The sequence below is a fragment of the Vanellus vanellus genome (assembly GCF_965231255.1).
Source record: "Vanellus vanellus genome assembly, chromosome: 1".
Lineage (NCBI taxonomy): Eukaryota > Metazoa > Chordata > Aves > Charadriiformes > Charadriidae > Vanellus > Vanellus vanellus.
In genome coordinates this window covers 163,684,384-163,698,092 of record NC_138905.1, presented here as the reverse complement: position 1 = coordinate 163,698,092, position 13,709 = coordinate 163,684,384, and the positions used below count along the sequence as shown (strand labels likewise).

At 43.3% G+C, this 13,709-nt stretch overlaps 1 protein-coding gene across 1 annotated transcript in view; it reads left to right on the top strand.

Moving 5' to 3' along the window:
• HS6ST3 (heparan sulfate 6-O-sulfotransferase 3) overlaps positions 1-13,709 on the top strand; it is a gene marked incomplete at both ends in the record, with an annotated part of 334,688 nt that overhangs the window by 319,995 nt on the left and 984 nt on the right. The gene's annotated exons all lie outside the window — the stretch shown is intronic.

Below are 13,709 nucleotides of genomic sequence, written 5' to 3'. Positions count from 1 at the left end.
AGGGATTCTTTGAAATTGAATTTTCCCAATCAGGTGTATTCTTGTCGGCAGCCAGGACTCTTGCAATAACAGATCTCTCATAATTCTGCATGAAAGTAAGTAGGGTGTTGGGGTTTTTCTTTATAGCCGTTGCAAAAAGCCTCATGTTGTTTGTGTTACTGAATAGGCGGGAGTTCTGCGTCCCCATCTCTTTGCATCGGAGCTGCATGCTCGCTCCGTCGCCCAGCAATAACCCGCTCTGGGGACACTCCTCCTGAAACAGGGACTTGCTCTAAACCTTGCTGGCAGCTGCTCAGAGACTGCAGCCTGGTAGCGAGGAAGGTTTTGTGGCTTGTCCTGTGTTCAAAAGGGATATGTTAGAGTCCTGTTGTGCTAAACCATTACCCGTGATTATAGCCATCAGACTTCATCAGCAGGGTCCCTTCCCAACCTGGTTTCTGTAACCCTTGGAGGCTCAGTTGGCAAAACGAGCTTGAGCTGCAGGTCCCTCTTGCTGCACTGTCTCCAGGTTTGCTCTTCTCTCGTCCCTTGCCTGTCGTCACCTATCTTTTCCCTGGTCAGTCCTTGTCTTCTGCTGCCGCCTGATGCTGCAGGTCATGCCCTTAGCTCGTCTCTCCTGTACCCATAACATCTCTCTGAGGAAGGCAGGTTCGGGTTCCTCCCCATGCTGGGGCTCGGGGCAGCTCGTACGGTAGTGCAACATCCTTATTTCATTTTCCGCTCGATTCAGTGGCATAGCAAAGGCAGAGATGGGAGGAATAACCTTTTTGAGAAAAGATGTCACACGTGCCCCAGATTTTCGCAGTTCTTGTAGGACACAGCAATGATCTCTGCACAATAGGGATGAGATAGGATGGGGGTGATGTGAGCAATGGATTCCTCCTTTGCCAGTCCTGGCCACAAAGGATTTGTTATTCTCTCTGGCACAAAGGTATGCATGGTCTCGCCTACAGTATCTGTAATGAATCTTATGGACACTATATGTATTTATTGTTTTTGACTAGTATTTCCTCCTGTGTGTGCTCATACACTGTCTCGTACAAGGTAGAAGGTTTTTGTTATGCACGTGCTTCGCAAAACAATCAAATTCTTATTAGTTGATTTGTTATCGCATTTTATATTTATACTTCTTTCAGCAAGACTCTTGCTACTTCATTCTTTCCAGCAATTTAAAGAACACTTAGAACAACTGAGCTTGATGTAATTTAGGCAAAGAACAAAAATCTCTGGAGGGAACTTTGTTAGATTTGTGTCTCATCAAGAAATGATTTACAATTTGTATCAAGGTTGTTTGATGGAAAGTGGCAGATTTGTTTTTCCATCAAATCGCCTAATCGTACATTTCTATTCCAGACCACTTTGCTCTCAAATAAATTGTCATTTCCCCATCTTAACCATTCTCTATGTTCTCAGGCGCAGCAAAGCTGGGGCTGCAATTCTCAGACTTTGGGCTGAGACATGTAAATACCCAACATCTGTTTCTGATAGCAGAAGGGAAATTTGCTTTTAATAAAGTGTTTGATAGAGCAGCATCTGCAAAGTTATGATACAAGGCAGAAAACATGAGGCCGAGCATAAGAATTTTCTGGTGGACAAGAAGCTGGTAACAAAACGGGATGTGCTGGCAGAGAAACTTTCTGGTTTAAAAGAAAGTTGTTAATTAATTTCCTCAGGGCTGGTCTTAGCTCTGATCCTATTTCATGTTTTCGTTAACGATGTTGGCACAAAAAGCTGAAGTATGTTAATGGCATTTGCTTAATGGCCTTGAGGACTTCAGTAGAAGAGGTGGAATGAAGTCTGGTAAGGCAGAGCGAAAGATCATGCATTTGAGGCCAGGAGAAACAAATTTCCTCTATCAACTGAGCGCTTATCAGCTGAAACGGGAAGAGCAGAGACACCTCTGTGTATTAGCCAGTAACATAGTATGACTTTCCAGAGTTATGTGGCCCCATAAAAAAATTAGAACAATGTGAGGGTGTATAAGAGAATACATTGCCAGTGGAGAGAAGAAGTACTTATTGTACAAGGCACCTGTGAGGCCTTATGTGAAATTTGCCTGATTCTCCCCACCTATAGCAAAATGTGAAGTCGTGCAAGGTCAAATGCCAGGAAAGGACTGCTTGGGCGGACAAAAACCAGAACCAATCTCAGGAGCTTCCAACTCGTCTTACTTTTGTGAGCCTCCTGTCCAAAGCTAGCATGGAGTGCTGCGATGTTGGAAAACTCAGGGTGCACCTCTGAGTGAAGGGATGTAAGTGGGGGACTGCAGAGCGGTCACTTCTGGCTTGTCTTACCAGAAGAGGCAGTAACAACTAGTTCAGCTTCGTAAAATGAAAGCCCAGAGGTGTGACTGCTCTCTGATCTCCGACTTAAATGCCATTGCTCCTTCTCTGATGTTATATTTATAAATCCTGTTGATGTATTTGCAGTGTTAACCCGAGAGCAACTGGGTGTAAGTAGAACAAGACCAGGTTTAGTCTGGGAATGAGACTCATGTTCCTAACTGTGAGAAGCAACCTTCACAAGCTCTTTTCAATGGGAGCAACGGCATGAAAAGGGTATTTCTAAAAGGGCTAGGATTTTTTCTGAAGGGGATAATAGAGTGCTGTTATCTGTGCTGGCAGGGAAGGGCACTCGGATGGCTCTGGGAGTCTCCTTTTGCTAAATAAATCAGCAGACCATGTATTCTGGGTACCTGAGCATCCCTACCTCTTACTCCTGTGTGTGTTTTCTTCACTGGCAATGAGGCTGGGTCTATCTACATGTTTAAACATAGAGTTAGGTGCCTAACTTTATGCTCCGTGTTTGAAAATTTCTGCCTAAATCCTGAAGGCAACTACACAGGAAAAACATGTGTTAGCTGAGAAAGCTCACACATATTCATATGCTATTTGTGTGCACTTTCTAAAATACTGGTATTAAAACTATGGGTTGCTACATCATTTTATTAGTCTAGTAGCTGTTGAAGATCCAGACTTGATACCTGTGAACAGAATTAATTTATTTAGGGACATGTAGTTGCTGCACTGTCCTCCCCAATTTCTAGAGACTCTGTATTGAACAAAGTGTCATTGAAATAAATATTCATGAAGCTGCTCAATAATTCAGGGTGTGCTGACTCAGAGTGTTATAGCGCTAGTTAAAATCACATACAAAAAAACCCTATCTCATAAAAGGCAAAGCACATTCCCTGTGCTCTGTCTTGGGTAGCCAGGAAGGAATAAGGGAGGGCAGGTATGATCTAGTTGACGCGTTGGTTCTGGTTTGATGTGTTTTCTGACAGGACTGTACATTTGGTGATGGAAGGCTGTGCACTGTCACGCAGAACGGCATAAGCCCTGGGGCAAGAAGGGACTTCAGGAGGTCCCTAGCCCAACTCCCTGCTCAGAGCAGAGTCACCACTGAGCACAGCTGGGGTTGCTCAGGACTCTGTTCTGTCCAGTTGGGTCTTAAAAACCTCCAAGGATGGAGGGTGCACAGCTTCTTCAGACAAAGCTTTCCCAATGCTTAACTATTCTCATAGTGAAAATTATTTTCTGTGGATCCTCCCCTTTTTCCGTTTATGACCATTGTCTCGCCTTATCCTACGATGCATGTTAGTGAAGAGCCTGGCTCCATCTTCTCACTGACTTCCTCTTAGGTACTGGAAGGCTGTTGTTTGGTCCCCACCTAACGTCTTAGACTTGTCTTTGAAATACTTCATTAAAATCTGCATCCTCACAAACTTCTGTACTCCTATGACAAGAAAAAAAGTCTCAGCACACCCGGTTTCCTTTGCAGCAATAGGTCCTGAGATCCGTTTTCACTAATGATTTTGAAGGGTATATGGCAATGTGATATCTAAAAAATGTGATATTATTTTAATGGTTATTCATTACTTTAAAAAAGCACAAAATCACAGGTCCTAACTCCAAAAGCCTACAGTTTTAAAAGAAAGTTGTCAGTTTGCATAGTCCCAGGCCAGTTGTCTTCATTCCTAAAGTATTTAAGAAAAAAAAAAAAATTGTCTCCACAAATGTGTTTTTTACCATTGTTTGCAGTACAGATGTAGCACTGGATTTTGAAAGTCATCTTTCTTCTATATAATACAAATCTAAACCAGTGCTGTGTTCAAATAGCTTACCTAGTCTCTCACTCTTCTCACATGCTTGTATAGCTCTACACCATTACTGAATTTGCCCTGGCTTCACTTCAAGGAAAATTAGACTCTTCAGGTGGAAAAATTCCTAATGTACATGCAGCATTTGTGTTGCCACAGGTTCACTCTCTTTCTTCTACACTTCTGGATTACCCTAAATCACTGCTGTTAAAAGTTTTTTGTTGTCAGAGAATAAGTGATCTCTAAAGACACTCTTTGTCATCTGTCATTCTGTAATCAGGTGTGGGACACTAACCTTCTGATCAACAGCCATGCAAAACAATAAACTAGTGCTGTAAAGCTTTTCTGTTGGGTTTGGTTTTTTTTTTTCTGATAGCACAGATACAGAATTTATGTTGATATTTCAGAGGATATTAAAACAAAAAAACAAACAAACAAACAAAAACCAACAAAAAACACAAACAACAACAACAACAAAAACAACAAAAAAAAGGACTTGCAATTTCCAAACAGAAAAATCAAAGGAGTTTTATAATGAATCTTAAAGGAACAGATTAATGTAAAAGAAACTAAAGTTGGTGACAGGGAGTATCCCTGTTAACATGCAATGAAATGTGAGGTTTCCCATTTCCTAAGTACTTCCCAGTGCCCAAACACCACATTTCTCTTGCCTGTAACAGACTGTGTCATCACAAGTGACTTTCTGAGCAACCAACCCAACCGTCTTTGCTTTCCAGGACCAGAAATACAATCCCGGCTGTTTGACTCCAAGCCCTCCCTCTGTCTCGCTGATATACTGATATATCAGCAAGGACATCAAAATTATGGTAGGCTGGTTTTCTAACTGCTGGTTTGGAGATATGTGTGAAACAATAAACAACTTAAAACTTCTGTTTACTTTGGGAATGCTCCAGCTCTAAAAACACACTTAGAAAGAGATATCCTACTGTGCCCGGTGTATATATATCATTGGTATAAAAAGTCATGAAATGGAGGTTCTCGGTAGTTACTTCTCACTCGTTACAAAATGTTATGTTACTAATTAGTTTTTGAGGTTGGCCTGAAGCTTGTGCTCTGTGAACACGTCCGTGCCGTGCAGGCAGGGAGCCTTGGACTCCAGGGATGGGGTTCACTTTATGGGTGGAAACACCTGTATGTAGGTGCCTACAATGTAGACATCTCCAAGTTAGGTGAGTATCTATGCTCCTGTTGTGGTGAAGGTACGCAGTGCAATGCATACGGAGCCTCTAAAGTGATACAGCTCATGCCAGAGCTGGCACCTACCTTTGGTCAACTGCGTGATTCTGGACACACACCACTGCCCCTGTTGAACAGCTTCCCTCTGGCTTCAGAGGTCACTTAGACATGTAGCTTATATGTAGACCACTGCATTTAGATGTCTTACCCTGGAAGCAGTATCCAGTCCCTTCTCTAAGCAGGCATGTCCTACAGATTTAGCTGCACTGCATGTCACTGGGATAGCAAAAAGAGTAATTAACCAACAGAAACTCATGGTGTATTTGGAAAAAGGAAACAGTGGCCAGTTTTTTTCTGGTTGGATTCAAAGCCACGGCAAAAAGTTTATCATTTTGTACTTCAAAATGCAAGGTTTTGTTTTTGTTTTTTTTTTCTTTTTTAAATTTAACTCTGCCAAAGTCAATGGCTCTCTCAAATTTCTCTTTTAATGTGGAGTAACTGAGTGTCAGTAGGACATTACAGCCACTGTTTTAAGTAAGCACAGTGTCATCATCACATTTAAAAACAGCAGAAGTGGTAGGTGCTCAGATCCTCTGTGAAAACAGCCAATTAAGTGTTTTTCATACATGCTGAATGGGTGATGTATGTGGTAAGATTGGATAAACGTTGAGTTCTTAATGGTGACAGCTGTTCTCTCAGTAAAAGACTTGTAAAGAAACTCATGAAAACCTGAGAAGACAGCCAACAGTATTAAGGTCACCAACTTTTATAAAGGATGTCTAAGAAAACCATTCCCATCACAGTGGTCTAGCGTCCTGTGACAGATGCTGAGCTTAAGAAACCTATGTCGTGTTGCTACATCATCTCCGCAGAAGTCTGTGGGCTAGCTAGTGTTTATCTGACTTGGTGGATAAGTTCTATGATGCTTCCTGCAGCCAGATGGAGATGCATATCGTTTGTGCACTGTTTCATAGCTTTTTCGTTATAGTACTGTTGTTCTGTTATTGTTATGTTGGGCAGGTTATCTGTAAATTAAGCACAGCATAGATGCAGCGACACTGCACAATAATGCTGCCAGCCATGAGCTGATACATCTGCATTACACTAGGATGACTGGGATGACATGTCCAGAGAAGGGCAATGAAGCTGGTGAGGGGTCTGGAGTACAGGTCTTATGAGGTGCTGAGGGACCTGGGGTTGTTTAGCCTGGAGAAAAGGAGGCTCTGGGGAGACCTTATCACTCTCTACAACTATCTGAAAGGAGGTAGGTAGAGAGGTAGGGGTCGACCTCTTCTCCCAAGTAACAAACGATAGGACAAGAGGAAATGGCCTCAGGTTATGCCAGGGTAGGTTTAGGATGGATATTAGGAAAGATTTCTTCACTGCAAGGGTTGGAGCAGGCTTCCCAGGGAAGTGGTGGAGTCACCATCCCTGGAGGTATTTAAAAGTCGGGTAGATGTGGTGCTTAGGGACATGGTTTTGTGGTGATTTTGGCAGTGTTCGGTTGATGGTTGGACTCGATGATCTTAAAGGTCCCTTCCAACCTAGGCAGTTCTATGATTCTATGATACTATGACTTTTCCCAGTTCAGATCAACCCAACAGTGTTTCTTTGCTTTCTGTCTCCCCCCACCATCCTTGTTGCATGCTCTTATTCCCTAATTGTTTGTGTATTGCATTATCCTTATTTTTGTTTCATTTGTTTACCCTCTTCACCATTACCCATAATGATGACACTTGGCCTAAAGAGAGGTTGCTGATTGGTGGTTAACTCTGTTACTGCCTCTGAGAACTTGGACTTCAGGATTAAACTGGGAAGCATAAGGCTTTTGTTCACATAATGCTGATCCTTCTTAACCCTTCACCTTGATACAACCTCTGTCGTTAGCAGAAGTGTGCTGCCAGGCTGGCTTCTGCTGGGTATTTCAGACCTTTCCTCGGGAGCACACTCACTTCCAGGATTAAAGCTGCTAACTTCTTGTCTCAACTTGGGTCGTAAACTTGACCAGGGCTTTTATTTTCCCCCCTACCAGGAAGAACCAGAATGTGGATGGTTTTATGATGCACCTGGGTTTTTCACTCGTTTTGGTTCTTCTTTCTTCTGACTGTTAGTGTCTTCCAAAATATTCTCCAGTGGCTCTTTTTCTCCACCTCAAGTACTCTTCTGTCTCTGCATCAGCTGCTATGAGTGCGCTGTTCTGCTTTTATGAAGCTCATCACTCCCTGCACGTAAGGTCCTGCCTTTGAAAGAAGAGGGGATGGCTTGGTTTTTCTCCTCTCTGAGCCTCCAAGAGAGCTGCGCGAGTTCTGCTTGTGCCGGCTGCTCCATACGAGAGTGTGAGCAACAGAGAAGATGCCATTCATCCTTCTTCCCCAGGAGGCCCTAGAGGATGTTTTTGTTCTCGATGTGCAGTGATCCTTCCCATATTTAGTAAATCTCCCTCAGCCGGGACGTCTGTTCCATGGTGATAGAAGAGACAAAATGCCCTGGTTTGGGATCACCTCCACTGACATCAGAATCTGCTCCTCTGAAATTAATTTCTAAACCAGAGCAATACCATTGAAGGATTAATGTAAGATTAGAGTATTTATATTAAAATACCTTATAATATGAAAGAAATACATGTTCTGATGTTATAACTAGAAGCTCATTTTAGCTGTTCTGTTAATTAAAGGTTGTTTTTTTTTTGCCTAATGCTAATGAAGAGACTGGATTTCATGCCGGTGGGACTAGAGCCTTCTGAATTCCCAAGTGCTTTTAATTCTAGTGTAAACAGTAGTGTGCAGCCCACGCTTCACCACGGTGCTTGTTTGGGCCCTTGCATGGGTCATCAGGCTCGTGCCCTGACCATCACGGTACTTAGCATCTGTCCAAAAAATCAGTTGTCCCATAGCGGCGACTTCGATAACCCATTAATTGCAGTACATTATGCTTTAATCTGTGGACATTGTATAAAGTTTCCTTTCAGGAGGAGCTGACATCGTGACTGGTGGGCTGGTGTTCTTTGAAATGTGATCTAAAGTGTTTGATCATGTCTACGTGTTTATATCGACAGTCACAAGAGACATTGGCAAATACACACTATGTATTTCCTATGATTTTTCTTTAATTGACAACTGCAGCTTATGGCCAGGTTCCCAGGTAAATTTTTACATACACACATGCACGCACACGCTGATAGATATAGATATAATTTGTATGGGTCTTAATTCGTTTTGAGTATTTAGTGTAAAACGTCTTCTCACTGCCGTGCCAGCATATTCTGCTCGGCTAGCCTTTAAGCACCAAGGCCGTCTGTGACAGCAGAGTAATCGATGATGGGAGTCTGTTGAAATGAAGCCAATAAGTCTGAGATGAGTTTGCTTTGTCAAACAGGGTAACCGAAGTTATTACTTAATTCTTTGCTGAGTATTTCCCACGGTGGGTGGCAGCGGAGTTTAACAAGCGTGGGCAATGCAAGGGGGTCGTTTACACCGATGAGAACAAGTGCACGTCTGTATTCAGAGTGGCTCAGGCATGTTCAGTATATAGCTGAACTGATGCTCTTTCACTGAACAGTGAAGAAAGCAGAGACTGAAAGCCATCCCCATTTTCATATTTTTATGAGCTACTTTTTGTCTTTATTTTGAGCCGTCTCCTCAGCCATTCCTAGTGTGATTGCACACTGTGTATTAGGCGCTGAGAGCTCTAAAATGCTGCTATATTTAGTCCATAAATGTTAACATTTTAAAAAAAAATTCTAAGATAACTTTTATAATTTTCCAACTGAAACAAATGTGCATGACCTATGCATTTTTACTTATATCATTATTCTAGAGATGTGACATCCTTTTCCCTGAAAGAAAAATTTTTGCCATGACTGCTGCGCAGCATCCCCCAATCTTCTGTGTAGCATTGAAACAGTGTCACGTGGACAGGTATCAGGTAGAAGAAATCTTAGAGTCTTCCAACCTCAGATTGGTTAAAAGGGTGACAGAGATTCACGAACAGAAGGTTAAACAGAAGGTTGTAAACTGTGAATGCAGTGGGGATGGCTGTACTCTTAGTTATTAGTGCCGCGGAAACTAAATGTGTGTCGGGCTGCTGTTAAAGGTTGGCTGCCAGATGAAGAAGCCGTTCAGTTGCTAACGCAAGAAGGCAACGCTCTGCAAGATGCACAAACCAGAAGCGAATATGTCAGGATAGTGAAAACACATGCAGAAGTCAGGTAGGCACAAGGAGGAGAGGCGACAGAGTGGCAAAACTTTCTCGCCCAGTCTGCATAAGGGAAGCTGCAGATGTTACACAGAGACGCACCGTTCTCATTTCCCTGCATTTGCTTCGTACTCCCGTTTATTGCACATGAAGCACATTTACATATCCAGGGATGAAATGGAAATGATTGATGCAAAGGAGGTGTTTTTGTTAATTGTTGTTGCTCTGAGTCATGCCTGACTGGGACTGCTGGAGATAGGTAAGGAAAGACAGAACTATTATTAGAGGTATAAATAATTGTTGAGCAACTTTTAAACCCATCTGTTACCACATATCAACATCCAAAATTATCCAAAGAGGGGAGGGGCAGCAATACAAGGACTAAGCCGATGCCACATCTCTGTCAATGTAGGTGCTGGCAACTGCCTCTGAATCTTTGTCTATTTTTTTTTTTTTTATTTCTGCTCCCTTGGAGCTTCAGTCATTTTCTGTCACAACCCTATCAGTGCCTGCTGGATTTTGCAACAACTATGTCTTACGCTCAGAGCTGATGGCTGTTTTGAGAGTTTGGCTGCTTTACCTGCGCAGCATTAGTGAAATGCATCCACTTTTTGTCCTGTTAGTTGGAAAGCAATTCTTAATGTGCTCTCATACATGCAAGGTAGAGCCAAGGTGAGATGAGCATCCAATTTGAGAAGGGAAAGCTGTGCTTGAACTGCTTAAAGATGGTGCTTTTTGCAGTGGAACTATGCTGCAGAGCACACAAGAGGATTTCTGATCCTTCCTGCTCTGCAGGAGTAGTGAAGAGGGATTTTAAAGCTGTGTTAGTAGCTGAAGTGGATCAAAAGAGCTGAAGTGCAGTTTGATCACGTGTGAGCGACAGCCAGAAAACCCGAGCCCCAAATTATTTTGGAAATGCCATCCTTTGGAGTATCATCTGATACTAACACAAATCGTGGCTCACAATGCAAGCGATAATGAAAATACATCCATGGCACTCCCTAGTTTATATCCTTCCAGCTGTAACCCTTCTGCTGTGAAATAATCCATCAAGACGCTGTTTCCATTAGATAGTAGTTCAAGAAATGCCCCTACAGCAGAACCTAGTTCATAGTTTGGCCTCATAAACCTTATTCATAGAATCATAGAATCATAGGGTTGGAAGGGACCTCTGGAGACCATCTAGTCCTACCCCCCTGCCAGAGCAGGGACACCTTAGAGCAGGTTGCACAGGAACGCGTCCAGGCGGGTTTTGAATGTCTCCAGAGATGGAAACTCCACCACCTCCCTGGGCAGCCTGTTCCAGTGCTCTACCACGCTCAAGGTAAAGAAGTTCCTCCTCATGTTTAGGTGGAACTTTCTATACTCAAGTTTGTGCCCGTTACCTCTTGTCCTGTCACTGGGCACCACCGAAAAGAGCCTGGCCCCATCCTCCTGGCACCCACCCTTTAAGTATTTATAAGCATGGATCAGGTCCCCCCTCAACCTTCTTTTTTCCAGACTAAAGAGACCCACGTCCCTCAGTCTTTCTTCATAAGAGAGGTGTTCCAGTCCCCTAATCATCTTGGTAGCCCTGTGCTGCACCCTCTCCAGCAGTTCCCTGTCCTTCTTGAGCTGGGGAGCCCAGAACTGGACACAGTACTCCAGGTGTGGCCTCACCAAGGCAGAGTAGAGGGGGAGGATGACCTCCCTTGACCTACTGGCCACACTCTTCTTGATGCACCCCAGGATGCCATTGGCCTTCTTGGCCACAAGGGCACATTTCTGGCTCATGGTCATCCTGTTGTCCACCAGGACTCCCAGGTCTCTTTCTACAGAGCTGCTCTCCAGCAGGTCAGCCCCCAACCTGTACTGCTGCATGGGGTTATTCTTCCCCAGGTGCAGCACCCTACACTTGCCCTTGTTGAATTTCATAAGATTCCTCTCTGCCCAACTCTCCAGCCTGTCCAGGTCTCTCTGTATGGCGGCACAGCCTTCTGGTGTGTCAGCCACCCCTCCCAGCTTTGTGTCATCAGCAAACTTGCTGAGGGTGCACTCTATCCCTTCATCCATGTCATTGATGAATATATTGAACAGGACTGGACCCAGTACTGACCCCTGGGGAACACCACTTGTCACTGACCTCCAACTAGACTCTGCGTCCCTAACCACAACCCTCTGAGCTCTGTCTTGCAACCAGTTTTCTATCCACCTTACTGTCCATTTAGCTAACCCACTCTTCCTAAGCTTGCCTATGAGGATGCTGTGGGAGAAGGTGTCGAACGCCTTGCTGAAGTCAAGGTAGACCACATCTACCACTCTTCCCTCATCTATCCATCCAGTCACACCATCATAGAAGGCTATCAGATTAGTCAGGCATGATTTCCCCTTGGTGAATCCATGCTGAGTACTTCTGATAGCCTTCTCTTCCTCCACATGCCTTGAGATAATGCCCAGAACAAGCTATTCCATCATCTTTCCAGGGATGGAGGTAAGGCTGACCAGCCTGTAGTTCCCCGGGTCCTCCTTCTTGCCCTTTTTGAAGACCGGAGTGACACTGGCTTTCCTCCAGTCCTCAGGTACCTCGCCTGTTCTCCACGACCTTTCAAAGATGGTGGAGAGTGGCCCAGCAATGACCTCTGCCAGCTCCCTCAGCACTCTCGGGTGCATCCCATCAGGGCCCATGGACTTGTGAATATCTAATTGACCTAACTGGTCCCTCACTTGATCCTCCTCAACCCAGGGGAAGTCTTCCTCTTTCCCCGTTACTTTCTCCAAGGCCTGGGACTCCTGAGGGCTCGGCCGAGTAGTAAAGACCAACGCAAAGAAGGCATTCAATAACTCTGCCTTCTCCACATCCTCCATCACCATGGCTCCTGTCTCATTCAACAGTGGGCCCACAGCTTCTCTGGTCTTCCTTTTGCCTCCAGTATACTTGAAGAAGCCCTTCCTGTTGAGCTTGACATCCCTTGCCAGGTTTAGTTCCAAGGAGGCCTTGGCTTTCCTTGTTTCATCCCTGCACAATTCCAGAAGATAAAGTATAGATCTTCTAGGTGGAGAACTCAAAATGAATAAGAACAAAGCATTCAGCCCTGTTTCCTTTTGCTTAGGTTGCACTGGGGAAAATATCTGCATTTTTAGGAATATATGAGAAAATATCTGTCTTTATGACAAACCTGAAGGTTTATGGAGAAGCTATGGGGAATCTTTAGTGGCAGAAAATGGGTAATATCTGAAAAAGAAAGATAATTATCTGGGAGATTGTTAGCAATTTTGAGATTTTTCATTCAACTGGAGTTAGCTCTTATATGAGATGGCCCTCAAAAAAGTGTTGGTTTATTTACACGGTTACATGTCTGCGGCAAGTTTGCCTCCTGCTTACTTGCTTCATCATTCTCTAAGCTTAAGAGTACTGAGATCAGACTTTTCTTAAGAAATCTTAGGGCTCATGATTTATTAATGTATTGTTTGCAGTCAGATGAGTCATGCAAACTCTCGAGCCTATTTTGGTACCAGACCGTGTGTTAATTTTAGTCATGAATCTTCAGCTGGTTATTCTAGCTGACAGAAATCATAAGTATTTTGGTTTTGCTTTGTCTTTGTGATATCACCCTGTAATTCAGGTAAGTTTTTATTGAATAAAACATAAAAAACTCAATCTGTGAAAGCCTGCTTGAAGCATACTCGATCGCAGTCCATTTCAGATTGCCATAAATAGATGTACAAACTGAATTCAATAGCTGAAAGATGAACTGACAAAGTAAGTTCTGAAGTTATTTGCTCTATTTCAAATCAATATTTCTTGGTGTCTCTTTTGTATTCTTGACAGGTGATGTTGAATAATGATAATCTTTATATCAACAAATGCTTTTGTACTACATGATTATAACTAATTTCAATCAAGCACTTGTCTAAAATTAAGTCATATGAATGGATTTTGGGTCTCTCATTATCTTCACTCCAACCCATTTAATAATAGGGTGGCTCATGCCAGTCTTCCACATGGTGATATTTTTAGCACTTGCAGCATCCACATGAAATTGCTCATCCTTCTCTTATATTCTGACCAAGCGCTGTATGGATTATCATCTTGTGCGTCTTGTGAGGCATGCATGTCTCAGTCCAGAAAAGAGGTGGCAAGGTTGTATAAATCTCTTTTCCTGCTGTTTCTGGTATTACTGAGGGTTAGCATTTCAAAGTAGGGAGGAGTACACTTCGGTTAATTGGCTTTTGCATAAAG